Source organism: Zonotrichia albicollis, chromosome 2, assembly GCF_047830755.1.
Source record: "Zonotrichia albicollis isolate bZonAlb1 chromosome 2, bZonAlb1.hap1, whole genome shotgun sequence".
NCBI classification, from domain to species: Eukaryota; Metazoa; Chordata; class Aves; order Passeriformes; family Passerellidae; genus Zonotrichia; species Zonotrichia albicollis.
The window spans coordinates 66673660-66700716 of NC_133820.1; the positions used below are offsets into that span (position 1 = coordinate 66673660).

A 27057-nucleotide genomic window follows, 5' to 3' on the forward strand; every position below is an offset into this window, starting at 1 on the left:
CTGATCAAGAGAGAAACACAAAAATAGTTTCCTTTTAAAATAACGTACCCTCTTAGGAAAAAAAACAAACCAACTAACACCCCCCCACCCCAAAATTACTTTTTTTTACTATTGTTATGGTGATCTTTGTACATAATCTAGTTGTATAGTCATGTGCTGACAGGATTATTAATTACTGAGTTCCAAGCTAGAGCAGAAATCATGTATCTTGTTAGCTAAGTTTAGTCATAGACATAAGTGTGCAATCATAATCAATATTGAGAAGGAAAACTGTTAAATAAAAGCTGAAGACTTATGAAAAGATCAGTGCCAAAAAACCCCCACTGCACTTAAAAAAACCTTTTCATTTAAGGGGGTGTTCTATGACATTGCTTTCAGTCTTTCTGCAGACTCTAGTATTCATAAACAACTTTTTAGGGATTTCCAAAATAATAATTATGGAAAGCAATCCCACTGTCCATAAACTTCAACTTAACACCAGTAGGTGTAATAATCCACTGGATTAATTTATTGTTAGAAAGGTCATAGATCTCAGAAAAATGCAAATCAAAGAGACCAGGCTTTAGAAATCCAAGACTTTTTTCCTGCCACTTAGTAAGACAAACATTATCTAAATGTCATAACTCATCATGTGGAAAAACTCCATCACGTTCTTATGAGTTACATAGGAAGGGGGAAAAGGAATAAATGAATCAGCAGATTTCGATCAGCAGATGATGGGACATGTCCCACTTGGAGAAGATGCCAGCTGTACATTGTAAAGGAGAAGAATTACCATTGTGCAGCCAGCTTTCCACAGCAGCTCATTTGAATCCTTTTGTATTCACTGGCAAGACCATGCTGCCAGTACTGTGCTCCTTGCTACAAGGACATGGATGTGCTGGAGCATCAGAGAAGGGCAATGGAGCTGGGGAAGGGTCTGGGTCTCAAGTCCTACAAGGAGCAGCTGAGGGAGCTGAGGTTGTTTAGTCTGGAGAAAAGGAGGTTCAGGGGAGACCTTATCACTCTGTACAACTGCCTGAAAGGAGAGTGGAGCCAGCTGGGGGTCAGTCTCTTCTCCCAGGTAGTAACCAGTGACAGGATAACAGGAAATGGCCTCAAGTTATTCCAGAGAAGGTTTAGACTGGATATTAGGAAACATTTCTTCACTGAGAGGGTTGTTAAGCACCAGAGCAGGCTGTCCGGGGCATTTAAAAGACATGTGAATACAGCACTTAGCATATATAGCATATATAGCATATATAGCATATATAGCATATATATAGCACTTAGCACTAAACACACAGTTTAGTGGTGGACTTTTACTGTTAGGTTTATAGTTGACTTGATGATCTTAATGGCCTTTTCCAATCTAAATAATTCTATTTTGTGATTCCTTTGTCCAACTGCATCTGCAGTGCAGAACTCTGCAGATAGGAGGCTGAAGAAAGTATAGTGAGACAGAAGACAAACTTTCGATGTAAAAGATTTGTAGGACCATTTGTACCTTTGCATGTAATTGTTCCTGGAGCAAGCAGGAAAGTAGGTTTTCCACTTAAAAGGGTCATGAGCAGAAACTGGAGAAGAAGCTGAGATTCCAGAAGACAGGTAAGGGTGTAGCTAGGACAAGTGTGGCATGAGCTAGAGTCAGACAGAGAGCTGTAGCCATGTTCTCTAGTAACGTGGCTTTCAGCTGACCCCAGAGTGTTTATCCAACTGTGATCTCTCCAACTGTTATTGAAACCCTTTCTCTGATACCTGTTCCAAATTCTTAATTCTTATGCACTTATCCTCAGACCTAACAATACACCCCATCACTGCCTCTATATCCATATGCCTTGCCTGGAGTCATAAATTCCTCTCTCCTGTTGCTCACAGGTAAATTCAGGAAACCACCTTTTCCCACAGTATAGCAGAAGAATTCACTCTCTCCTTCCTTACAAGTTGCTTTCTGATAGAAGGCTAAGATTCCCCTCATCTCATATTCAGCTTGTAGCTCAAGCCTGACCAAAGACAACAGCAGAATCATGTAAGCTAGCAACAGGTATTCAGCAAGATAATATAAAAACAAGCACAGCCCTCCTTATTTCCACATTTGTATCAAAAGACATGAGTAAGAAAAATAGAACATCAAAAGGTTAAACAGAGCACCTGTCAACTTGCTTCATCTTTTTAAAAAAGTTATTGTTAGTATTTGTTTCTAGTATCTTGTTTAAATTTCATACAATACATTGCAGTGATTGTAGATCAGACAAATTATTTCTTTTAGATATTTTTTAAGATAAACATATTTATACTACTTGAATACAGCTTATAACTAAGTGTACCTCCAATATGACACCACCACAATTTCTAACAAAAATATGCACGGAAGGTTGGAAAAGCTAACATCTCTGCAAATTACTTATGGATGTGCTTGTATGGTACTCAGGACAATGGGAAGTAAACTCTGTCAAGGGCAACTAAAAGCACTGATAATATAAATATTTTATGATGCTGGAAAATTTTCAATAGTAAGAAAAAAGTAATAAGAGACATGATATGAGGGCAAAGAAGCTTTTTACAATGTAAAATTATCATTCAGGAATATAAAAGAAGTTGGTCAAATACAATTGGGATTTTGAAAAAGTAACAAATTGGTAATAAGACATGCTAATAATTGTAAGGAAAGTTTATGCCCATTAATAATGGCAGAATGGAAAATTCTAAAATCTGTTTTTCTGGCAATGAGAAATCAGGCTTTAATTCAAAGAAAGATATATATTGTAGGAGAGGAGTTGACAAGTTTATTTTTGTCAGATGAGGACCCAAGACTTGAAAAATCATACTTACCAGAAAATGAAATCTACTAGTTGGGAATATATATGAAAAGCAGGACCATTGAAGAATTTCAGGGACACTCAAGGACAATACAATGATTCAGAACCCCATACTTCTGTTACTGGGGGAGGCATGATGGGGATAGAAGGATTAAGGCTGCCAAACTACTTTTCCTGGCTCCTTTCTGGGCACCTTTTGCTTCTTGTGAAGACAATGCAACATACCTAAAACTGAGAAGGTAGGGAGTACTCTCTACTTTTTCATACACTCCAGAACATCAGTTCCCACTTTGTTTTGAGCAACAGATCATTATCAGCCTTCAGCAATTTTCAAAAGCCACCACACACCCATCTGATCAAACTTTTAATTGGAAACACTATTTAAAGCACAGTGATGGTTTAGCCAAACAGATGTTCAATTCACCATAGCCTTGGAGTCCACTAGGGATTTGCAGACAACAGATTGGAAACCATTCCAGCTGTTGCAAAGGTACAATGATATCTTCTATTCCATCCCTCCCTCCAGACCTTCTGGTTGCTGCATGAAATATTTCTGCTTTTTTATCTGATTTTCCCTGGAAATAATTTTAGGGCCTGCAACTGCATTTAGCTTCTGAAGTAGCAGCCAACTGGCATTTGCCATTGCCCACAGGTTAGTGAATAGTAGAAGCAAAACTGATCTGCACATCCATAATACTGCTACAGCTACAAAAAGGAACAATAAATAAACATCTACAGATTTAAGAAAATGGGAATAGTATACACTTGATTCATGTTTAAAAATTTATCATCAATCAATGAGGACAACAAACTTATTTACAGATCCAGATACAATTTTAAGAAATTAATAGAAGCTGCTAAAAATCCATGCAAACACCATAAAATGGCTTGAGAGCCCTGGCTTCTCAGAGCAGCAGCAAGACATTACCTATCACTTTAACAGTGATATTCCAGCCCTATAGCAGGCAGGAACTCCGAGTTCAAATCACGTACTTTAAGCTCGTTGGGGTTATAAAACTCTGAGAAAACAGGGAGAAAGAATCTTCTCTTCATTTTGCAGCCCCTGCTGTTAAAAAGAACAGCTACAAGTCCCTGCCTTCCTAAGTGGCAGGACTGGTCACAGCCTGCTGAGCTCATGGTTTATGGGCTGATGGCTGCTGTAATCCAACAGCCACTGCCTCTCTCTGATGATGGATTCAGATGAACAGTGGGGTCAGCGATATCTGGCCACTGTGACAGACACAGCTCCTGGATCACCACAGGTCCTGCTGTGAGATCCTTCTGCAGCTCTTCAGGGTCAGCATTAGGTCTGCCTCCAACTGTGAATATTTTCCTTTTATCATCTGCAATATTTACAATTGCGCTTTTCCAGACTGTTTAGGAACAGGTGGACCAGCACAGGTGCCAGTACAATCCCCCATGAGGGGGCAGCGTTAAAACTGCCCATTAGTTTCTATACTGTTCTTTATCTTCTAACCCTTTACTAATCCACAAAGAATTTTAAGTGATTCCCTACTTCATTTTGTTAACAGTCTTCAGTTACAGAACTTTTAAAAACTTTTGGGTCACTTTTTCCTGTGCATCTGGAAATGACTCTTTCAAATAACTAGCAAAACTCTAAGGCAAAACTACTTGTACAAAAGGCATGATGGTTGCTATTACACTTATCCATGTTCCTATAAACAGTATGCTTCATCACAATCACTGGCATTTTGTCTGTCATGGTAGCCTCACTTTTTAGTCCATTAGTCCATGACCATCCCTAAAATCCTTTTCAAACTAGGGTCACATTTGTTACTTTCCATTCCTCTGTTATCAAGGCTAATTTAAATACTAGATTATACAACACAGTTCGTGGTTTGCTCACCAATTTAATTTCTGAATTGTTCTAGGGCTACTGAATGAACAGCATGTTACTGGGCAATTTATTAATGTGTATTCAATCAATTTGTTTTAAAACCTTTTATTGAGATATCAAATCTGAACTACTCCCTATAAAAACAACTCCTATTTGGGGATGTCCCTAATCATCCTGTCATAAACCTTGCCAGCACAATGAGTTCAATTTCTTTCAATTTCTTTTTGTAATGGCTTTGTCTTTCTCCTTAACCACAACTATCTATTAACCTCACCTCTCATCTAGCAAAATTTACACTGGAAATATGTGGGGTTTGGCTTTTAGAATTTTAGTCCATTGCATTTCAAAATCTTTTTGTTCTGCCTCATACTAGGTCTACACTTGCCAGAACTGTGCTCTTTTCTGCTTTGCTTGCTTGGATTTTGCTTTTTAAAAAATCTCTATTTCTAGTAGCTTCTTTTACTGCTGAATTGTGTTGGAAAAGGCTTGTTTAATTGGGTTAGAATCAGAAAACAAAGCCCCTGTGTATTTTGAATATTTATTTAAACTGTGTCTTCATTAGTATACAATCTTTTTTAAACAAGACTGGACTTTTAAAAAATTTTATTTTAAGCTTTTTTTCTCTGACAAGTACAACAAACTTGAGTATGACATCTCGCTACTGAATGGTTCTTCCACTGTCACTTGTTGTATGTTGATCTAGACTAAATCAAGGGCTGTCTTTCTCCTTCTGGATTCTCTATCTTGTTTGCTCAAAAATTAGTGCTCAATGATATCTAAATAGCAGCCTGTGCATGATGGCCTAATGAGGCCTAACATTCAGTTTATCCAGTCTATACATATATAACCAAGAACTGTTGCCAGGATCAAGCTTTTGGGTTGTACAGACCCCCCAGGCTCCCACAGTATTTCACAGCAATTTCACCTCCATCTCTCCAACTAGCCCAGAGCTCTTACTAAAGTTCTCCTACTCAGCCATAGAACCATACAGAACTACAATTTGTGGTTTATTCTGATAAAATTAGTCTATTGGACTATATTTTCTTTGGTACATACTGCACCATTTGTCTGCACAGTCCAATCTACCATCTCCGTAATCAGCCAGGCACTCAACATTCCATCATCTCTGTACAATCTAAACACTGACATTTCAGGGTGCTTTTAAAAGAAGTTACATGCAGACCCACTTACAGAAAGAGGGTGACATGCCTGGGGAATTCCAAATTTATTAATCCTTACCACTTCTCTGAAGGCTCATTACTTTTGAAGCACAATGGAAGCGGAGCATCATGAGATAGGGACATACCAAGATACCAAATAAAAACCAGCGTAGGTTCCTTCCCAACAGAGACCAAATGGCACTTGAAAAAAGGACTGATGAATGGCACAATTATGGTTATTAGACTTCTGTACCAAGAGATGCTGTGTCAGGAATGAAATGAAGTTGGCTACAAAAGTAAGAAGACCTTCTGCATACACTGCAGACCATTGTGATATTTGCATTGTGATATATACCTCCTTATACGAGAAGGGAGGAGAGGGAGAGGGAGAGGGAAAGGGAGAGGAGAGTTTTCAGGACACAATGGCAGTAGCTACAGACTTGAGTTTGACAGCTGAGAAGGCCCCTAGGCCTAGCATTTTTTCTATTGGCTGCAACTCACTTATTTTCCTTTTGTGAGGCCTCTGATTGGAGCACCTTCTTTCTGCATTAAATTATGACATGGCATTAGGCACAACAGAATCCAACAGCTATGCTGCAGCATCCAGTGCATATTCATTATTATTTATCTGTAATACCATAAATCTTGGAAGGTCTCACCATGGGCCATTTTGTATTACACTGGGCCATGAATAAACACACAACAAAATATAGATATACTTAAATTCTACATAAAGTGGCAACAGAGGGGTTATGGCAGAGTCCAAATGCAATTACACAGTACTACTGTGATAGGCATTAGGATCTATGTACCCACAGTATAATTGTTGTCTAGTTGGATTGCTTAAAGCTTCACAGTGCATAAAACTTTCAAGAAAAAATTACAGGGAAAATAATGAACACTTCTATTTATGAAGAAGTCAATGAGTACATGAGAGGCAGCTGAGGAGAAAATATTCAGTGTGGTCTGAAAATTCAATGACTGAATGAAGGAAGTAGGCATCATATGTTGATCAAAACCAGAGTCAACCTCTTGGTACTGAAGGAGAGGTATCAGGTAGAAGTAGTAAAATAAAGACAGATAATAAATAAAGACAGATAGCTTATATTTATTGCTCTAAAATGAAGCAGGAAATTGAAAATAGCAAAGGAGTAGGTTTGGAAAATGGTATTTACAGTAGAGCAGCACTTTGACAGCTAATGAGCAAGGCAAGGCTGCATTTTGTCAAGGCAAAGTAAAAGATTTTCTAATAAAGTCTTGATCGATGAAAAACCTGCTGACAGAGAAGAATGATCATCCTTTATGGATGGGAAAAAGATTCCTAAAATACAGGTTTACACTAGATTTTGTGATAAAACAAATGACAGCATGATGATGTCATTCATAAAGGGTTCAGAGAAGTTTTGTGAAGGCATCAACCTAGATTACAAAAAAAATTAACTAACAAAAGAGTAATAGTTCTAACTGCAAATAAGGAACTGAGGGCATTGCTGAAGAAAATTTTCATGCATTAATTCTGCTTAGGATTGGAAAAGAAAAGGTATTTGAAACACATAAAACATTGTTTGTCCTAAAAATACTGCGAAATAAGAAAATTCTTTCATGTCACTTTTATTATGAACTTGTTACAGCTATCTATGCTACCACGTTTTGACTTTCAAGGGCTGAAGAAAAACAATGTTCCTGATGTTACAATGTGAGGAGTGCCTCATTCGATACAAATAAAGACATGCTACATTCAGGACAGTCACCATACAAGCAGAGTGCAAACAATAGTAGGGGAAGAGATCTCAAAGACTTACAAATAACATGCTGAATGTTCAGGCACATTCCTTTGCTCTTCCTTCTCAATGCACAGAAGAAAACTTACTCTGTTGCTGTAGTTTGGCATTCCAACTCTTGAGGTATTCTCAAGAGAGGACAAAGTGTAGCTGTGCAGCAAATGCCCACTCCCTACATTCCAAAACATCATCTCCTTCTCTTGATATCCATTTCCTTGCTTTGGTCCTCGTTTCAGTCATTTATAGCATCATGGCATGAGTTAAATGAAAGAGACCATCAGATCAGGTACTTAACAGCAGGGCTAAGCAGCAGTGAGTATTGGAGAGCTGGTTACAGCAGGAGATAATTCAGAGTTTCTTCTCTTCCAAACATTGGTAGCAGTGCTGCTGCAGGCAGAACAGAGCTATGCCCCACCATTATCTCCCTCAAAGTAGTGGGAAGTTGCAATCACAGGAAGGGGAAGCAGTCACACCCAGGTGATCTGCCTCTCAGTGGTGATGAGCGAAAAAATCAGACAGAGATGACACATGCAGAGGATTCCCCATACCCACTCACTGGCATGTCACTTTCCTTCCCTTCCTCCTCTGAAATTAGATCTGTTCTGAGGCACTTCTGGTCTACAGGCTCAGCTAGAAGGCTGTGTTTAGGGGCTTTTTGCAATCACCTAATCTAATTCTGCTTTCCTTTCTTTCACCCAACTTACTGCAAGTAAAAAATATCTATGGCCAGTAGGATTAAAAGGTGAGAATGGCAAACATTTAAGTCTCTACACATTTTAAAAAGAAAATACACTGTTCAGGATTTTTTATGCAAAATGAAACATTCAGTGTTCTGAAACATTTCAGTTTCTGAAATGAAATCATGATTTCGCTCCATATTGAAAAATCTCAATTTCATTTTATATTGCAAAATCTCAAAAGAATAAATGTTCAAGCTTTTAAATGAGAACTCTGAAAATACCCATCCTGTAATTAACATAATAAAATTGTGGTTTGAGTGCTGTTGAAGGTGATACATTTCAAAATCATTAAGTTTTGTGTTTGAACAAGAAATTAAGGCTTCTGCTTGGCACTAATTTTATATAGCAACCCATTGTCTTCTCTTCTTAATTGTAACTGTCATCTTGAATCCCCAACTCATACTGTAATTCACAAGTAGTCACTGCGTCTTCTTTAACACTTCGAAGTTCTTCTACTCCTCTCCAGGAGAAGAAAACAAAAAACTTCTAGAAAAGCATTTATTGAAAATCTTAAGCTTAAATCAATCATATATTCAGTGCAATGAAAAATACCAGTAGCTATTTCTCTTTTGGTCTTGCTCTTTCTTCAAATTACTTTCATTTCATGCTGCTCTTGTGCCAAGCAATAAAAATAATCCTGTGCTCCTTAACCTTTCCTCATCAATTATTATCTGTGTCCTTGCTTCATGAAAAAGAATCTCTAATTGTCCCTACACACAATTCCTCCAGACCTTTACAGCCCCTTGGTAATTATCCACAAATTCAGTAACACTTCCAGGTCTTCTTTTTTTTTTTTTGGATTAAGACACAGCTGAAAACATCCTTGAATTTAAATACCAGAAAGGAAATACAACATCATAAAAAAGGGCACAGAGTTTACAATGCCCCTTTTGTTATACAGGGAAAGCACCTACATGTAGTCTTTGCTCATTTGTATATAAAAACAGGAGTCAAAGCAATGACTGTACCCATAACTACAGGAAAAGAACTTCCTCCTTAACCCAAGCATAGATATTTATAGCTATTTTTGGGTGAATCCACTGACATATGATATGGGTAATATGTAGTCCCTGCCTAAGACTATAGCTAATCAGCATGTATGATCAAATTCACTCATAATGCCAGCTCAGTTTAATTTAACCAAGGTACACTGACACAAATATAAGTGTATATTTATTAACATTTCAGTATTCAACCCAGCAAGACAATTACGTTAGTAAATCAGTTTGCAATATCTATACAAATATTAGTGGTATAAACAAGTTTTATAGATCAATAAATTTCAAAAAGTTTATCCATCAAAACACAGAGCAAGACAGAGACACACCATTCTGAAAATAAAAAAAAAACCAAACAACTCTCAACTCCCTACCTAATTGCAGTAGGGAAGAACTTCAGGGTCCCATGGTGAATTACCTAAGAATAATAAGATCCTTAATGGGCATACTCTATATATTTTCTAAAAAGAACTGAAGTAATTTGACATAAGTCAAACCTCTTGATTCACATTTTTATCACTATTAGTTTGCCAACATCAGTAAAGACAAACTATTGAAAAAGTCAATCATTTTAATGTACTTACAGCTGAATTTTCTCATCATGTGACCAACTATCCACAAAGCCTCAGTGCCATTAAGAAGTTTTGAGGAATATAGTATTTGGTACTGCCAAAAAAACATAATTAAAAGAATGTATGTAAATGATACTAATTTTCTAATTACAAATGTTTTATGGTTAATTCACATCTAAAGTACAAGTGGGGGAGAAGCAGGACTTACATTATCCCAACAGGCAGGTTCCAGTACAACCAATGAGACAGTGACAGAATGCACAGTAAGGAGTCACAGTAGGGTCCTGATCTTGCAACTGAACTGTCACAAAAAGAACCCCGCACTACTGCAGAATCTCCTGAATTTCAATAGGGCCCTACCCACACATAATCAATTACAGAGTCTGCCTATGTGGGAGTAACAACAGCGAGAACAGGACCTGTTCTTCCACACACCTGCAAAAATACCAAGATTAAAAAAAAATAAAATTAGTAACATGCAGCAAAACCTACTGATAGCCTGTTTTATTACAGCATTTAGCACATAATAAAGGAGTTCCATACATCTTTAAATTGCATATTTTTAATAGGCATTTTAGCTCCTTCTTTAAAGAATGTTGGCTTAAAATTGCTTATGAATTTTGCATGTAGTGACAGCACATTATGGAAGCTTTTACTGATATTAATTGAAATATCATTTTTTAATTATCACTTTCTAAAAATTATTTATGCTAGTTTCCTTGGTCTGCTGTGCAAGTCTCTTTTTAGTGCTTCAACCTTCTTAAAGTCTGTCCCACAACATCCATTTTAGGGATGCAGCATAGGTCTGTGAATTTTTTGAGGTCTTCATGACTGTGAAAGTATCTGACCACATACAGTAGCATCCAGGACTGAAGTCTTCAAAAATACATAATGAAAAGCAGTTTAGAATTAGTAATTTTTGGATCAAAAAGTGGTATCTTTTTAAAACAAAAAATCCTTATGAAAAACTTCATTAAGTTTAAGGACTTTGTGAACACCATTTAAAACATAGGAAGCACACAACATAGTTAAACAACACACCACCACTTTGCTGTTCACACAAAACATAACATCCATTATTTGACCTTACTCTTCTTATTGAAAACACATCTAGGTTGATCTTTAGAAGGAAAATGTTATAAATTACAATATGCTTATATGTTATAAGGATTTAAATGTCAGATAGCCATAGGTACCATTAAGTAATATTTAACTGGTGATACTAGGCAAGACCACTGCTGATAAAGGTTTCAAGAACAAACAGATCCTAGAAACATGTAAAAAAACCATTTCTTCATTCCTTTAATACAGATAGCACTGCAGAAGAAATAACAATACTTAAAAACAAATAAACAAAAAGCTGGGACCAAATGAAAGGATTTGAGAATCTGACAACCCAAAAGTTTCATAAAATTGAATGCAGTTTGTTCAAGGGGTTTTTTTGTAATGACTAATTGTTCTCTTCTTGGCTTTGATATTGTGAAAAAACCCCATGAAAATTAGCAGAAAATGGAACAGAGTACCACAAGCTTTTGTTCCTTGTTGAGAGGTTGATGGTTTTCAACTGGGCAAACAAAATTTGACATTTGAAGACAGTTACCTTATGATACTGAACTGGAAGTGTTTCCTCTCATGTTACTTCTTTCAAATTTTACATTTCATATGCATGACTCTTAGGCTTGTTATTCTGAGAAATTCAACCTCTTTTAAATACACTACAGCACTAACTTTTGTTTAAAGAGTGTTGTATCTTGACCCCTGTCTAACATAACACAGAAAACTTTAAAATATCAGACATATGCCAAGTTAGTGTGCCTACCTGAGCCTGTACAGTGAGCGACCCAGCACCTCTGGCAATTGTAATCTGCCCATTTCTCACTGACTCAGATGAATGGGCAGACAAGACCTTTCAGAATGATTTTGGTGATAAAATCACACAGCTGTGATTTTGCATTTCTCAGGTTGCAATGCAGTGTGGTAACTTGAGGAAGCCTGATCCTAATACTGTTTTCTCTCCCTGTATCTAGCTCCACATCTTTCTTCACAAATGAAGTATATTGGAATACAATGCATATTTTCTGCACTGTTCCAAAAGAGTAGGTTGTAGGATGGGTCAGGGACACATAGCTGCAGTCTAAATTAGAATCAGTTTCTGGAGAGAGCTGAAAACACAGTTTTACAATTTTGACAGCCTAAGAAATGGCTCAGAGCTAACATACAAACAGCCAAAGAAATTAAATACTGAAGCTGTCTCAACAGTTCCCTTCTCTGACATGGACAAGAAAAACATTTTTCTAATCCAGGTATAGAAAACACCATATCATAGAATGATTCACAAGTGTTTTGGAAGACTAGAAGGCCCTGGCAAAACCAAGGCTTTTTCATGACTAGCAGAAATAATGAAGTGTAGTTACCTACCTGCATGCTTACAGGTGCCACCAACACACTTGTACTGAGCTAGCCTGGCTGTTTTCCCAGTCTCTTCTAAACAGATTTCTCTAAATTTCAGCTTCTGATGTTTAGGAGAACAGGAAGCAGCTCACATTGTGGCCAGCTCTGAGCTACACGTGTCAAGTGGCAGACCAACCAAGCATGCTGACCTGCAAGGCAACAGGTTGAAGACAGTAGAAAATTTCTGAGTCCATGCTGCAGCTTTTTCTACCCCAGGGGCACTAATTTGAGTCCCTTCTCTACTCACAGCTGCTAAATTTCATTCAAATTGCAGAAACTTGACTTTGTGACCTCTACCTCTATATCAAATGCAGCTGAAATTAAGCAGTGGATTTGAAAGTTATTAGGAGATAACATAACCCTATAATATAACTTGTTTTGTTCAGAACCTAGGCATGAAAACACTGTAGCATAATCACTGTGATAATAATGATTTTTATGACACTTACTGTTTTCATTCAGGAGTTACATCACAAAGTCAGATACAACAAAACACAATTGTTACACAGTGATAGCATAAATGAATGTAGAGACTTTCAAAAAAACTGGATTCATTTTGCAATGTGAACAGGGCCCTGAATACAGGTTGCTTCATAAAGGTGATAATTTAACAGAAATACAGTATTTTTTTTAACTTACCATGACTATAACTGACTGCCCCTCATGGAGATCCATGCTTCTCTTCCAACTCCATACTGTCTTTCCTTAGGCTTAAAAAAAGTTCAATGATAGACAGCTCAATAAAACAGCCACATCAAGCCTAATCAGTCTATTCAGTATAATTGTACTTTTGTGTTTGTTTTTTTTTTTTTGTTAAGTTGGTTGTTTTTTGGTTTTTTAGTTTTTTTTTTTTTTTTTATAAGCATAGTGATTTTTAAAGCATCACCTTAAAATCCTGATCTTACTGCCTGGATCCTGGTATCCAAAATTAGGGAATAGGTTTTAATAATATGCAAAACCCAGTTCCTTTTCTAGAAATGACATCCACAATTCTCTGTTTACCTTTTCTATTGATATAGCACTACATTTTTAACTTGCGTATTTCTCACTGAAAAGGCAAACTTGAAATCAGAGGGGTTTATATGTTGCTGGATTCCAGGATGAAGGAAGGAAAGAAATTGAAGATGTATAATGACTTCCCTAAAACTCCAGTAAAAAAAAGACGAGAGAGACAAAGAATAATCAGTGTGGAAAAGTTAATAGAAAACTGAACATTAGAGGAAAGGTTAGCAGGACACAACAGGTCTTAGAAGAGTCAGGGAAGTGAAAGTGATTCAGCCAAATGGGGATGGAACAAAAGAAACAAAGTTACATTCTAAGCAGGGTAATGAAAACAAGCCTTTCAAAACAGTTTGACATTGGCCTACCTCTTCTTCTGTCAAAGTGAAAGAATTACATCAATTCAAAAAATGCCTCACGAAAACCTTAAAACCATTTAACTTTAAGCATTTGGAGTTACTAAACTCTGCTCAAGTAAGCAACTGAAGAAGGGCTTAAATCTGGAAATCAATTTACATCCTATTGTTATTTTTCACTAGGTCTGTAGTATCAAAAACACATCCAAAACTGAGCCTCAGCTCCTTACCCTACAAACAGACTCACACTTTTACCAGCACTTGGCTGCTGGTCGGGATCCAGCCCATTGGTTACCAGATAGGCAAAGTCAATACAAGATGCAAGGGACTAATGTGGGTCAGACTCCTCTCTCCCACACTCATGCAAGTATTTTTACTTAAGTGCAAGATTAACTGATGTAGAGAATGCAGATACTTAAATGCTCAAAATTAATTCAAGAATCAGCTCTCTAAAAGAGAACTAAAGAAAAAATGGCTGAGAAGGAACAAAGAAACCGATTGTTGAATCTGTATTAAAAATAAATGACCTCTGGGTTACATCTCAATGCACGGTGCCTGAAAACTGCTGCTTCTTTCTGGTTTAAGTATTAAACCTTGTTTTTAAAACATGAAATGGTAAAGAACCTTGGCAGAGGTCAAGCAAGTTTAGTGGTTGGTAACAGTACTAAAGTAATTCTTAACACAGGGTGTAGCTCAGATGTTGGCAAAAAGGGCTCAGCATCTCTCTTGTGCTTCCAAACCCAGTTTGGTAAACAGCTGAGACAGGGTAAATATTCCATATTCCAAGAGGATAAACTGTGGAAATCATAAGCCACTAATAGGGTTCTGTCCCTTTTACTCCTTACTCTACAATACAGTTACTAAAGGAAAACAAATATTGATTTGTTGAGATACCAAAAATGTCTGGGGCATCTCTCAGCATTCTTTGAACTTCTGGTCACTGTGATCCATCTCCTGAGCTATGGATCATTCTGTGCACCATTATTTGAAACTGTCACCTACCTAAATTATCAGGAAGTCAACAACAACAACAGTTAAGTACTATATTCTTACACAAGCAAGTCCCTGCTACCATCCTTTATTTATATCTCTAAAAGAAAGGAAACTCCTCATTTTAAGATCTATGCTTAATAAACCCATACATATAAAAATCATTATCGAGTGATTCTTATGACTAGGATTAAAGACCTGATTAAGGAAAAAGAGAAATAGTTCCTCTATATCCAGTCACCTTTTCACAAAATGGCTAAACAAAATAATGTTTTGTTCTTCCCAGAATTATGAACACTACTAAAATTTTATAAATGTTGTGAGGTTCAGAGTTCAAAACTTCCCAGAAACTGGGAAAATAGAGAAGCAAATTAACACCTTCCATTTTTTAGTCTTAAAAGAAACAAATTGTATGCAAAAGAGCAAACAAACTAATACTAGCTAAAAGCACTTTCAGATCCCCCACTCCTGCAGTCATTTCAGCAGCATTCCATTTAATTGCAGGCATTCACATCTGTAAAATTTAAACTTCAATCTTTCAAACAGCTTCATATATCCTGAACTTTACTCTTCTAGGTAGTGCTATTGATAAAAGTATTCATTTGAACAGAGTCAGGCACAGGACTAAGGCTAAAGAAAGTGATAAAGAAATTAACTAATGAATTCAGTGTATCACTAACAATTATTTTTGAAGTTAAGGACAGCAAGGAATAAAGCAAAGCTTGAAAAATTAACAGCTGAAATATGGGGTGCGGAGGAAAAATTATGCTATGGTCCCAGAAATTACCCCACAAAAACTAACTTCAATACCTATTAAATAAAAGAATCAGTGCTAAACAGGAAAAAATAATAGAGCATCCCTAACTTAAAAGTCATGACAACCATGCTCTTTTCTCACCATTTTATGAGTCTTCTTGGGTTCAAGATTGAAGATCATGGCTGCTGTGGAGAAGACCACTTGGCCACTGTTCTGCTGTAATTAATCCATAAATAAAAGAGTGGGCTTCAGTTTTAACAGATACCAAGACAGAACTTTTCACAACCATTAAATCCACAAAAATATTAAAATGTCTAGAAGTTACAGTTGGACCATTTAAGCAAAATTTTACCACAGAACCTAAGTTTAATACCAACTCCTTATTAAATCCTCAGGGATAGGTTTGTTATTATGAGTCAGGCCTATAGATATGTAGGAGTCAATACTATAAGATGCTAACAAAACATAGAAATCCAACATTTTGATGACTACACCACTAGTCTTTATGCCATATTGAGTATTTTAGTGGTTTAAAAAAATATAAATTGAAGGTTTGCTCTTGAAAAATGAGGAGGTAAAAAAAAAAAAGAAGCTAGTTTTATTTTTCACGTGGAAGTATATAGGAAATCTAATAAAGCGTGTGCATGTCCTAAGGCAGCACATACTTCTTGCAGTCCTTACAGTCTATAGAAGTATCCTTAGACCAGATTTGTTCTGGCAAATTCAAAACTCTCTTTTCATTGTACAACAGTAAATGCTGTCCACCTCAGTCCTTTCTAGATTACAACTGTCATCATTGCAAGCAGACTAAAATTGCAAAGCAATGAATTCCAAATCCTGTATTTGTCAGGGTAAAATAGAGACTGAATGGCTACAGCAGAAAGCAAAATACACATGAAGGAGGATGCCCAACTACAGTTTCTAGGTTATTAAACTGAAACTTTAAACTTCAAGTGATACGAAATGTACAGGGGAGGCCTGAAGGGAGGCTTAGATGAACCTATAACAGGGATCTAGAAGGCCGGATGAGCATCAGGGGCAAGGCAGGGCTCAAATTAGAAAAATAAGTAGGAAAAAAATTCAAATTTCCACTGGCTATATGTCCAGATGCAGTACAAACACTGAATACCAAAACAATATGTAGGTGTGCAATTATTATAATCATGTGGGTGTACCTTAGTGCCCCCCAATTGGTCTAACTTACCTAGGAACTTTCCAGATGAAATAGAAAAACATGCAAGAGCCCAGGCAAGCCAAATGATCTAACTAAAAAGTTACAGAGTAATGACACAACGCCAGTTTTCATTACAACAAATTCCTCTAATCCTCACAGTTGTAAAATAAATCTTAAAAACACATAGCAAGGTAATTTGTAAAGTAATGCACGCCTGAGCCAGAAGACAGCCTCCAGCTTTCTAACCATCCCTAGCTAGGAGTTTCTGTGTCATTTCAGCAGTCAAGTGCCTTGCTTTGGTTTTGCCACCTCTCAACTGGATCTAAGCAATCCAGTACATCCAAGCACAAAGCCTGCTGCATGTAGGAAACTCCAAGTACAGGAAGCTGGGGGGGATGTCATCTTAGCAATGTAGGTTATTATAAGCCCTTATTTACACTGATTTTCTCTAGACTTTTAATTTACAAATCTGGGGGCTCAGGATTCTCCAGGGCATAAAACCAGGATTCCCCAAGAAGTGCTTTCTAGGTCTCTAGACTGGATCCAGTCGGCAACAGCTTCCCACTCCTGACATAAGAGCACCTAGGCAAGAAGTGGGAAAAAATGCTGAAAGTTCTACAGACAGAACTTTCAGTCTAAAGAATGAAACTGCCCAAGAACTAAGGGCCATCAGAAATATAACTGCACCTTGCTCAAAGAACAAAACATATTACTTCAGCCTTACCTCACTAACATAAAGACATAATGTGTATGGAAGTAAAGGCAGATACAATAAACTGAAAACACTCAATTGCACATGCTCCTTCCCTTGGCAACAAAAGAGCAGATAATATGACAAATGCTGGTCATGTCACTTCTTACTGTATGAGGAGATTCTCTGACAATTTAATGGCACTCTCTGAGGAGAAGGACCTGTAATGCAGGACAGGCACTATGAGGTGTTCAGAATGAGAACTGCATGAAGAAAGGAGTTGATTATAGAAACTGCAGCTTATCTGCAGTTTCTATATCTGCTTCCCCAGCAGATAAGACATTCACCACTTTGATGAGTCCAATTTGTTTGGGATGGAAATTTGATCTAAAAGATTTATATTATTTTTGGTGAGGCTCAAAATCCCTTTCTTTTCCTTCTGTCCTCAGCTGTGTTCCTGCTGTGACTTTTTGGCTTGGCTAGTCACTGAGGAAACACACTGATGATCCTCTCCCAGATGCTACAGCTAAAGAATGCAATAGCCACCTCCTCTTACAAAGATTTTTACACTACAGCAATTGCTTTTCTAAATTGTTCTATTATTCTTCTAAATATTCTCAGTTAAATATTTACCCATTCTGATCCACAAATTATTGTAATTGTGCATTATTTAAGACATATGGATAGAAGGTGTAAACTAAGACTATCACATTAGGTTTAAGCTTTATGCAGTCTTAAGTAATTCTGAGAATAATGATTGTGTAATGTCACTGTTAGCTTTGTAAGTCCGAAACACAAGAGAATAATAATAAAGAGAACTTCTCAGTGTGCTTACACATAATAATATACATTTCAGTCTGTGCAGAACAGGGCCTATGTGCATTAAGAATGGAACCTGAGAGCAAGTACTAGATATTAGGGGATGTAAAAATTTCACTTTCATTAAAAATCTTAATGAAATCTTAGGAATGATATCTGAAAGTAGTGCCCTGTTCATATTAAAAAATACCATGCATCACAGAAACACTGTATCACAGAATATTGATATACTATTTTCTACATCTTATTTTTATATTAGGGTTGGAAAAATGGGTGGAAAAAAATAACTAGAATTATTTTAGGGCAAAACTATACAAAATATAAGTACAGAGAAGTGGTATCAGCAGCACCATAATTTTATATTTTTCTTTACTCTCTTTTCACTGCTACTTCTACTGCAAAGTTTTATTTTCACAGGCACATAACCTTCAGGAAAAAAAAATTAGAAAATATGTACTATCATTTTTTTCAGTTGAAAGGCATACTTTTCAAAAATTTTGCTCAGAGTAATTTTAATAAAAGAGCAAAAAAGTAAAGATACTACAAATAATTTATATTTCCTCCTTCTTAATAGAATGGCTTTACGATCTGAAGTTTTGTCATCTGGCTCATTTTCATTGAGAACTTGGTTTTAAAAAATTAGGAATCAGTTTCTTTAGCAGCACCAAACTTCAATTCAGAGGAAAATATAATAATATAAATGCATAATATTTGCTATGTGATTACTTACATGTTGCACTGCCTTTTTCCTTAAGGAACTTCAGAATTACATGGTCTCTGAGCAGCAGTAGTTTTCGTAGCCATGATGGTCTAGGCTTTTTGAGCCCAAAAGCTTGGTGTTTTGCACTGTAGCAGTGGCTAAAAAAAAAAAAAAAAAAAAAAAAAAAAAAAAAAAATTACCTCTCCCTTTCAAAACTTGTTCTGCTTATATTTTGTCAGTGCAGCTCTAGCAGGGAGCAGTAGAATCATGAAAAGCATTAGGCCCTGAGCCTGCTAGCGCTCGTCTGCCAGCAGTCCAACCGAGTTCAAGAGGACTTGCTCACAGACGCGAAGGGAAGATTTTGAAAGTCAGTGGGAACAGAGCTCCCAGACTCCCATTATGTACTTTTGAAAAATCTTCCCCTAAGTCATGAGTACAACAGTTTGCAGATCTGAGGCCCCTGCTTTCCTTTCCCTTTCTAAAAAGTGCATCAGATTAGTAAAAAAAACCCGAAACCCTGAAGGCAGAAAGCTCGAGGAGCGGCTGGCAGGGATGCGCTGGGTCTCCCAGCCGAGGCAGGGTCCGCGGAGCTCCCAGGGAAGGACCCTTCATGAGGCACAAGTCAAGTGCAGGCAGCGAGCGGCTCGGGCGGCACTGTAGCCTGCCTTGCCCCCGCGGCTTTCGGCAGCTCGCTAACCTCCATCTCGGCTTCCCCATCCCTGAAACGCGGGTGGGAGCACTAACCCGGCCATCAGGTATGTTACGATCAGTCACAGCTTGGGGCGGAGGGGAGGATGCGGCGTGAAAATGAAAGTTCGCCTTCTCTCCGAGCGTTCCGCGCGCAGCCGAGGCGGGAGCGCTGCCCGAGTTGAACCTCGCTCAGTGAAGTTCCTCCGAGAGAGCTTTTTGCCTTTTTTTTCTTTTTCTTTTCCTTATTTTGTGTGGGGTGTTTTAGTTGATTTGGGGTTTGTTTTGGTTTGGTTTTCTTCTTGGTTTTTTTTTTTTTGGTTTTTTTTTGCAATGACCAGTGTAGTCCGCTCCGGGCCCGCTCTGCCCCGGGATGAGCCCACACAGCCCCGCTCCGCCGCTCAGGGGCTGCTCGCACGCCCGGCCGGGGGGCGCCCCGGGGCGCTGCCGCCCGGAGCCGGTGCGGCGGCAGGAGGGGGATGGGGAGCGGAGACTGCCAGTCGGGATCGGGATCGGGCCCGGGCGCTGCGGGCAAGCGCCGAGCGCTCCGAACGCTCCTCTGGCTGCGGCGGGGTGCGCGGCCATGGGGGGGGATAAGGGGGGTCAGGCTGCAACCTGAGCGCAGCGGGAGCCGCGGGGGTCCTTGGAGGCGCGGGGGGGCGCGGGGGGGAGGCGCTGTTCATATTTTCCTCAGGTCCTCTTGGCGCACATCCCCCTCCCCCAGCCGGGCTTCCTTTCCCTACCTTCCCAAAATCCGCTGTCGTGCCCCCCTATCCACCCCCCTCCCTTCCACCGGCGCCTTTACCTTGACAAGTTCGCGGGGCCAGCGGAGGTCTCGCTCCCCCTCTCTCTCTCTCTCTCTCGCTCCCTCTCTCCCACACACATCTCTAACGCGCCACCTCTCCCCCGCGGGCCCGGGCTCCGGGTGACATTTCCCTCTCTCTCTCTCTCTCTCCCTCCCTCCTTGCCTCTCTTCCCCCCCCACCCCCCCTTTCCCCATTAGCGGCGGTTGGGTCGGGAGCGCGCGCGGTGAGCGGGGAGGGCGTGGAGCGCGCGCGCGGGCGGCGGGAGCGGGAGGGGGGAGGGGCGGCATTGACAGCGAGCGCCGTGTCCGTGCGGCGCTGCCGCCTCAGCCCCCGCGCGCCCCCCCCCGTTCCCGGCATGCCCCGGGGCGGCGGGGCTGGCGCTAACGAATTTGAATGAAGAGCCCTCCGCTCTTTCGGCGCCATTTTCGAGTGATGCCCGATCGCATCGCTGCTACCGCCGCCGCGGGGGAGGCGCGGGGGCCGCCCGCCCTCCCGCCCCGCGAAACTCACCTCCCTTCCCCTCCGCTACCCCGCTGCCACCCTCACCGTCGCGCTTCGGAGCGGGTGCCACAGCTGCCGCCGCCGGCACAGGCGGTAAGAGCCGGAGGGACCGGGCGCGGCTGGGGCAGAGGGAGCTGGGCGGGCGGGGGAAGAGCGTCTTTGAGCGTCTTTGGAAAACGGGGGCGACCTGCACCCCGCCGTCGGGAAAAGTCACCCCGGGAGCCCGGCGAGCAGCGGGCCGGGAGGCTCCGGGAGGCAGCGGCAGGTCCTGGGCGGATCTGTCACTCGCTTCCCTCAGCCTCAGCGGTCGGGAGCGGCCGTCTCCTCCGGCAGGTAACCTCGCTTGCTCCCCGGGGCGGCACCGCGCCCGGGCGGGGATCCCGGGAGCGCCGCTCACACCGGCCCGGGAGAGCGGCGCGGGGGGGCGGGCGGGAGCCGCGGGACAGCCGGAGCTCCAGAGGGTCCCGGTGCCCCGCGCTCCCGGGACATGATAGGACAGGCTTCCCCTCATCTCCCCTCCGGTCCCTACCACCCCCCCGCGGGATCCTTCCCTCCCGCGTTCTCCACGCTCTCCGCCGTGGAAATTTCGGGGCAGCGCCCGGGACGGAGGCTCCTGCTTCCCGGCTCTGCAGCAGCAGCCGCCAGGATGACTTCCACAGTTACATGCACATCTCCCTTTCTCGCCCGCCGCCCCCAACCCCCCCCCCCCCCCCCCCGCCTCCTCCTTCCTCTCTCCTCATGTTTTCGTAAGCTGGATTAATGCCCCTTCGCTCTTTCTCTTCCCTTTCCCTTCTCCCCTCGCACCCCCCCCCCAAAAAAAATATATAGAGGACAACCTTCGGGTTTTTTTTCTCCGTTTGTTTCCTCTCCATGTTAGCAGATTAACTTCTCCGTTTAAGCGCTTTCTCCACCTCCCACTCAATCGCTTAATTTCCCGTGTCGCGATACGGAGCCGCCTTTTGCAGGAGCCCGGGTGACGGTCGTGCTGCCACATGCTGTCACATTTATCATCTCTGCCCCTTTGGGTATTAACGAATGACCAAAGTGCTCTTCATCCCCTATTGCACAGAGCTATTTTTTCCCCTCGTAGCGTTATAACGCGAGTTTCCTTCCTGGACTGGAGGGGGGGAAACATAATCCGAGACCATTTGAATCGTGCCAGCTATTTGTAGGTGTTTTTCCTCTCCTCCCACACACCCCAAAAACCGAGTAAATACCCTCCCCATAGATAGCCCAGCCTAATACTGTGATCAGAGCTGGCCATTCACCTCCTCTTCTCCGCCTACAAAATTCTCTGTCTCTGTCACCCGGGTCGCTATTTGTCATTGGCTTAGCTATTTTTTGGTGGTTGTTTCTATGTCATTTCTCGGTGGCCAGCAGCTCTCGCTCTCTCGTAGCTGTATGAACGCGATCGTGCTTATTGTGATAGGCGCCGAGATCTCTCGCAGCCTGTGCGCTGGGCGATTCCCCCTCCGCACACACACACATACACACACATAATATGTGACACGGTGCCTTTTTCTCCACGACGCCGTTTAACCCCCTCGGGGCCGGCTCTGGCGTGGGCGCTCGCGTTTCGGAGTGGCGCACACAGGCTCACAAGGCATCTTTTTGTGGCGGGAGTGCCGGCGGGGACAGCACCGTGCGGCGGGGCCGGGAGGGAGCTCGGGCGCTGCCAGGCCAGCGGGCTCCTTCCCAACCACAATTTCTAAGCCTTACTTTTTATTCTTCTTCCTACTTCCCTCTTCACTTTCGGCCGCCCGACCTTCTTTTTTTTTTATCGTTATTATTTTAATATTTTCTTCTGGAGGCAGGAAGGGGTATGGCTATTTTCCCCGATGCCGTGTGAGCGGCGGGCGCCCGGGGCTGCCGTCGAGCTGGCGGGCGCGCAGGATGCGCAGCGAATGCAGCATCGGGCCCCCCGTTAAGGCGCCCGCTCAGCGGAGACTGGAGCGGCTGCCGCCCCCCCGGTTGCCCGGAGGGACGCGGGGCTGGGAGGTTGGACCGGGTCACAGCCTTTCCCCGCTCCTCTTCCTCCCCCCACGCTGCCCCCCCGTCCCCCGCCGCCCCCCCGCGCATCCCTCCGCCGCGTTCAAAGCCAGAAGCGGCCGCCTTGCGCTGAAGCACCCCGGGCACCGAAAATAACGAGTTAACCGAGGGACGTAGGAGGGACGTAGAGAAGAGTTGGGGTGCAGAAGTGCTGTACAAAAGATTTCTGTGTACATGGCTGAGAGCTTGTAGTCTTAAAGTGAAATGCAAAACTTAGCGTTTCCAGCATGGCAACTGGATTGTGATTCAAGGTATTTTCTGTGTAATGCAGAAATCCAACAGTTCAAGGAGATTTTTCTGTCTTAAATCCCTAGTTTGCCTGGATTCTTTTAATCCAGTACATAAATTACACTTTTTCAGTTATTTTTTCCCTGGGAATAGCTGCTTAGTTTGTCTCCGCAATTCATACCTTTGTGCCCTGATAGAAAATTCCACTTAATCCTTGAAATTGAGATACTAGTAAGATCCTATTGAGGTTTAGCACTCATTTCTTTAGCTCTGCATCATTACTTTCAGGGTTTTTTCAGAAATGTTTTTGACAGTCAGTATGGGAATGTGCACAAAGCTGTTTCACTGTAGCTGTGTATACTTTGAAATATCAGAATTTGAAGAGATTTACACACTCCGCTGTGGAAGTGCACTAACTAATACTGACTTTCACTTTCAATGAAATAACTGTCCTGACTCATGGCTAATTTACAAAAAAACCCCTATAAATCAGTATTGTACAGGTGCGTGTGCATTTTTCCCCACTAGTCATGTTCAATAGCATGCAATTTATACTTGTTTTTCATTTTAGTTAAAATCTGTGCTTAGCACATATTTGACTACATGAAACAACTGTTCTTTTAAGCTTTCTTATTTCTCAGCTGCACTGTTCTCATATTTTACAATTACATAAAGGTGGGTGTGGCTAAAAGGAAAGCAGTAAGCAATCTAATATGAATATATAGCATATTTTAAGTAACTTTTTCTTTCTTATATTTGATGTACTCCTTATTTTGAGATACTTAGGGGGGAAAAATCACGTAGTTTAAATAGACCCTTGTAGTGCTGCTTGCATTTTTTACCTCAGTTAAAATGTCAAACATTAACAGGGATTACTTGGCCCTGGAAAAGTTGCATTTGGAGGAAATATCAATTGAACTTGAATATCTAAATGTGTATATTTATATTTTATCAATAAGCGAAAGCCAAAGTTCTAGCTCAATTAAACCTTGCTTAGGTATAACATATAGCATAGTGTGTAGGGGGTTTTTAAATTTTTTTTTTCCTTTGTTTCTTTTGAGTTTAGTCCTTTATCTTGATTCTTAGGAAAAACATCAAAATAAGCTTCATTTGGTTCAGGATTGGTTTTTTTTCTTTTTCTCCTCTAAAGTTTTACTGAAAGTTTCAAAGAGGTACCCTGTCATTTTACAGATACAAATCTACTGAAGCTGAAAGTAGCTCTTAAGAATTGTTAATTTTCAGAAATAACAGTAATTTGAAAGTATGACTGTGTATCTGTGTGACCTTTTGATGTGTTAGGCTAATACTTCATAGAAAGCTTATTGTAGTAACATTTTAAAGGCAGACTACATATACGATACCAAGGTATCATGGGGTTCTTTTTCTGTTTAGTTCATTGTCTGGAGTTTTTTTATCCTCAGCTTTTGGAATTCTGAATCTATTACTATTCCATCAAAAATGTAATGTCAAGGAAAGAAAAATAAATTTGAGTCTTTAATTCCTTAATTATTTTATGACTAATAAGTCAAATTCTGCAGTGAATTACAAGTGGAACTGCATACAAACTACCTGGCTCTGTATGCCCTGCCTGTGAACACTGTGGGAAGATGCACATCTCACCCATCCTGAGTGTCAGAAGCCATCCTAACAGGTGTATCACTGCTTTTCTGATACACTTTTACACGTGTAGAAGCAGATGAGCTTTCTTTACAGGAAAAGTCGCCACAGATCAGCGAGTGGTCCTTTTATAGGTCCTTACTGAGTTTTGTTATTCGCTCTGGGGAGCAATTAACTCCTGAATATGTAAGGGAGAACCAAGAAGCTTATCACTGTGTTCTACAAATATGCTGCAGGTATTCTGCTTTGTAGATGCAGTCATCCACCCACACCCAAAAGCCCATTGCAAGTTATTTAAGTAATTCACATTCATTACAAACTGTCAAGGGTAGAGCGCATCTTGGACTAGTTTTGACTGTCTGGGAAAGAAATAGAGAATGAAATTGTAGGCTTTTGTGTAGAAACAAATATTTTTGTCAGAAAGTTTTTAAAACTAAAAATAACTTCATGTACACCAGTAAGTGGTCTCCACGGTTTTTTTTTTTTTCATCTATATATTATTATAAGTTCTAAACACTTAATATCTAGCACTGGAACCTGATCTCAAAAAGTTGTGTTTTCTATTATCAGTAATACTTGAAAGATTTTGTTTAAACAGGCTGCCCAAATTGTTTTTAAACTTAGTCCCCTGTGACTCTTCTCACAGCCATCTATTTTTTTAATAGCACTAGTAATGTATTTTAAAGATAGGAAAAAAGTTGATATGCCCCTCAAATAGAAAGGGGACATCAGGCAGAGTAGAGAGGTGTAGCCACAGATTTCCAGTAACCTCTTTTAGTCAGTAAAAATGTTGCCTTGCAGGGTTTTTTTGTGCATTATTGGCAGGAGTTATGTCGAATTTTTAGGTTACTGGTGTATTAAAACATAAGTTGCATTTCAAAAGGAATCTCTTTTTTTTAAAATGTCTTCATTGTTGATACTGGACAATTTCAGAAATATTCAGAGTAAGTTAGGTATAAAAATTTCTGCCCAAAAGGGTGTAAGGCAATTTCTATACTGATTATTTTTTTAACCCTTTCCTGTAAGTTTTAAAAGCACTTATTCTAATAACAGGACTTTGGGATATAGTTGATATTACCACGATTGAGGAATAGTTCTGATCTTAGCTTTGAATGCTGTGTGAGAACTTTAGGATATTTGGATGAGTGTTAAAGGAGGGAGCACAACCTGAGCTCCAGTCCAGCTAACACTTAAAGTTGGTCAATTATTTTTTCTAATATTTGCATGTAATAATATTTTTAGTGTACCATTAAAAAAAAACAAAAAAAAAAGTTCTTTTTACAGAGAATATTAAATTTTTAAAGTTTATCTAATTCTTAACACTTTTCCAGAGCTCGATAATAAACAGTTGCTTGTGTGTAAGGATGACATTACACACACACATTTATTACCATATGCACACAACAGTAGCAAATGTAAATTATGTACATTTAGCTTTTATTTTATTAAAGGTTTCCCAAGATGTCTTCTAAAACTGAAGGCAATATTGTTATATTGCTTAAAACTGAAGGATAGGAGTGACTTTCAGTGCTCGTTATTAATGTCTAAAGGAAACCACTGTTAGAAATAGGACCCCCCCCCACCCCGTGACTATTTAGTTTGTTTTCAGACACTGTAGTGAGTGAATCTGCAGTAAATAGATTATTAATAAACTTTTCAGCATTGAATCTTGTTACAACGAATTATTTTATTTAGCATGAAGTGAAATTTTTTTGAAGCTTTGGTCTGAGAAGAAGATAATTACACATCGTATAGGGCTTAGGCATGTATTTTCATTTTAAATAGCTTCATGTAAGTCCAGTTTCAATATAATCTTCAAGTATGTTAAATCTCAGTATAAGCACAGAGGGGGACCACAACTTTGGTGTGTTTGCTTAAAGAACAAAACCTTTTTTTTAAAAGGTGAAATACATGATATGTGGAATACACGAAAATACAAACTCTTTTTTCTTGTTAAAGCAGGGTGATTATTATAAGTCCATAGCTGTGAGAGGGCTTGTAGTATTTTCTGGAATATTCTCAAAGAATAAAGAACAAATTTATGGAAGTATTTATGAGCAGGTGACCTGATCTAGGCATCAGCTATTCATTTATTAGGCATAGGATGTGTCTTATTATGGTGTCTACAATGAAAAGTTCAAATAAAGTCAAAACAGATTTAAGATTTTGTCTCTGTGAATGCAGTATTTCCTCCAGCAGCTATTTGGCTTTTTTTACTGCATCTGTCAGGTTAAACTTTGTTCTTACCTGATCAGGACTGCTGCTTTTCTTTTAATATTTTTTTTTAATTTTTTTTTCTTTTTTTTTAACTCTTAAAATTTTATT

The 27057-nt window shown here is 40.0% G+C and overlaps 1 long non-coding RNA gene across 1 annotated transcript in view; it reads left to right on the top strand.

Annotated features, from left to right (window-relative positions):
- The window catches only part of LOC141728211 (uncharacterized), a 95469-nt gene that overhangs the window by 29028 nt on the left and 39384 nt on the right, over window positions 1-27057 (top strand). The gene's annotated exons all lie outside the window — the stretch shown is intronic.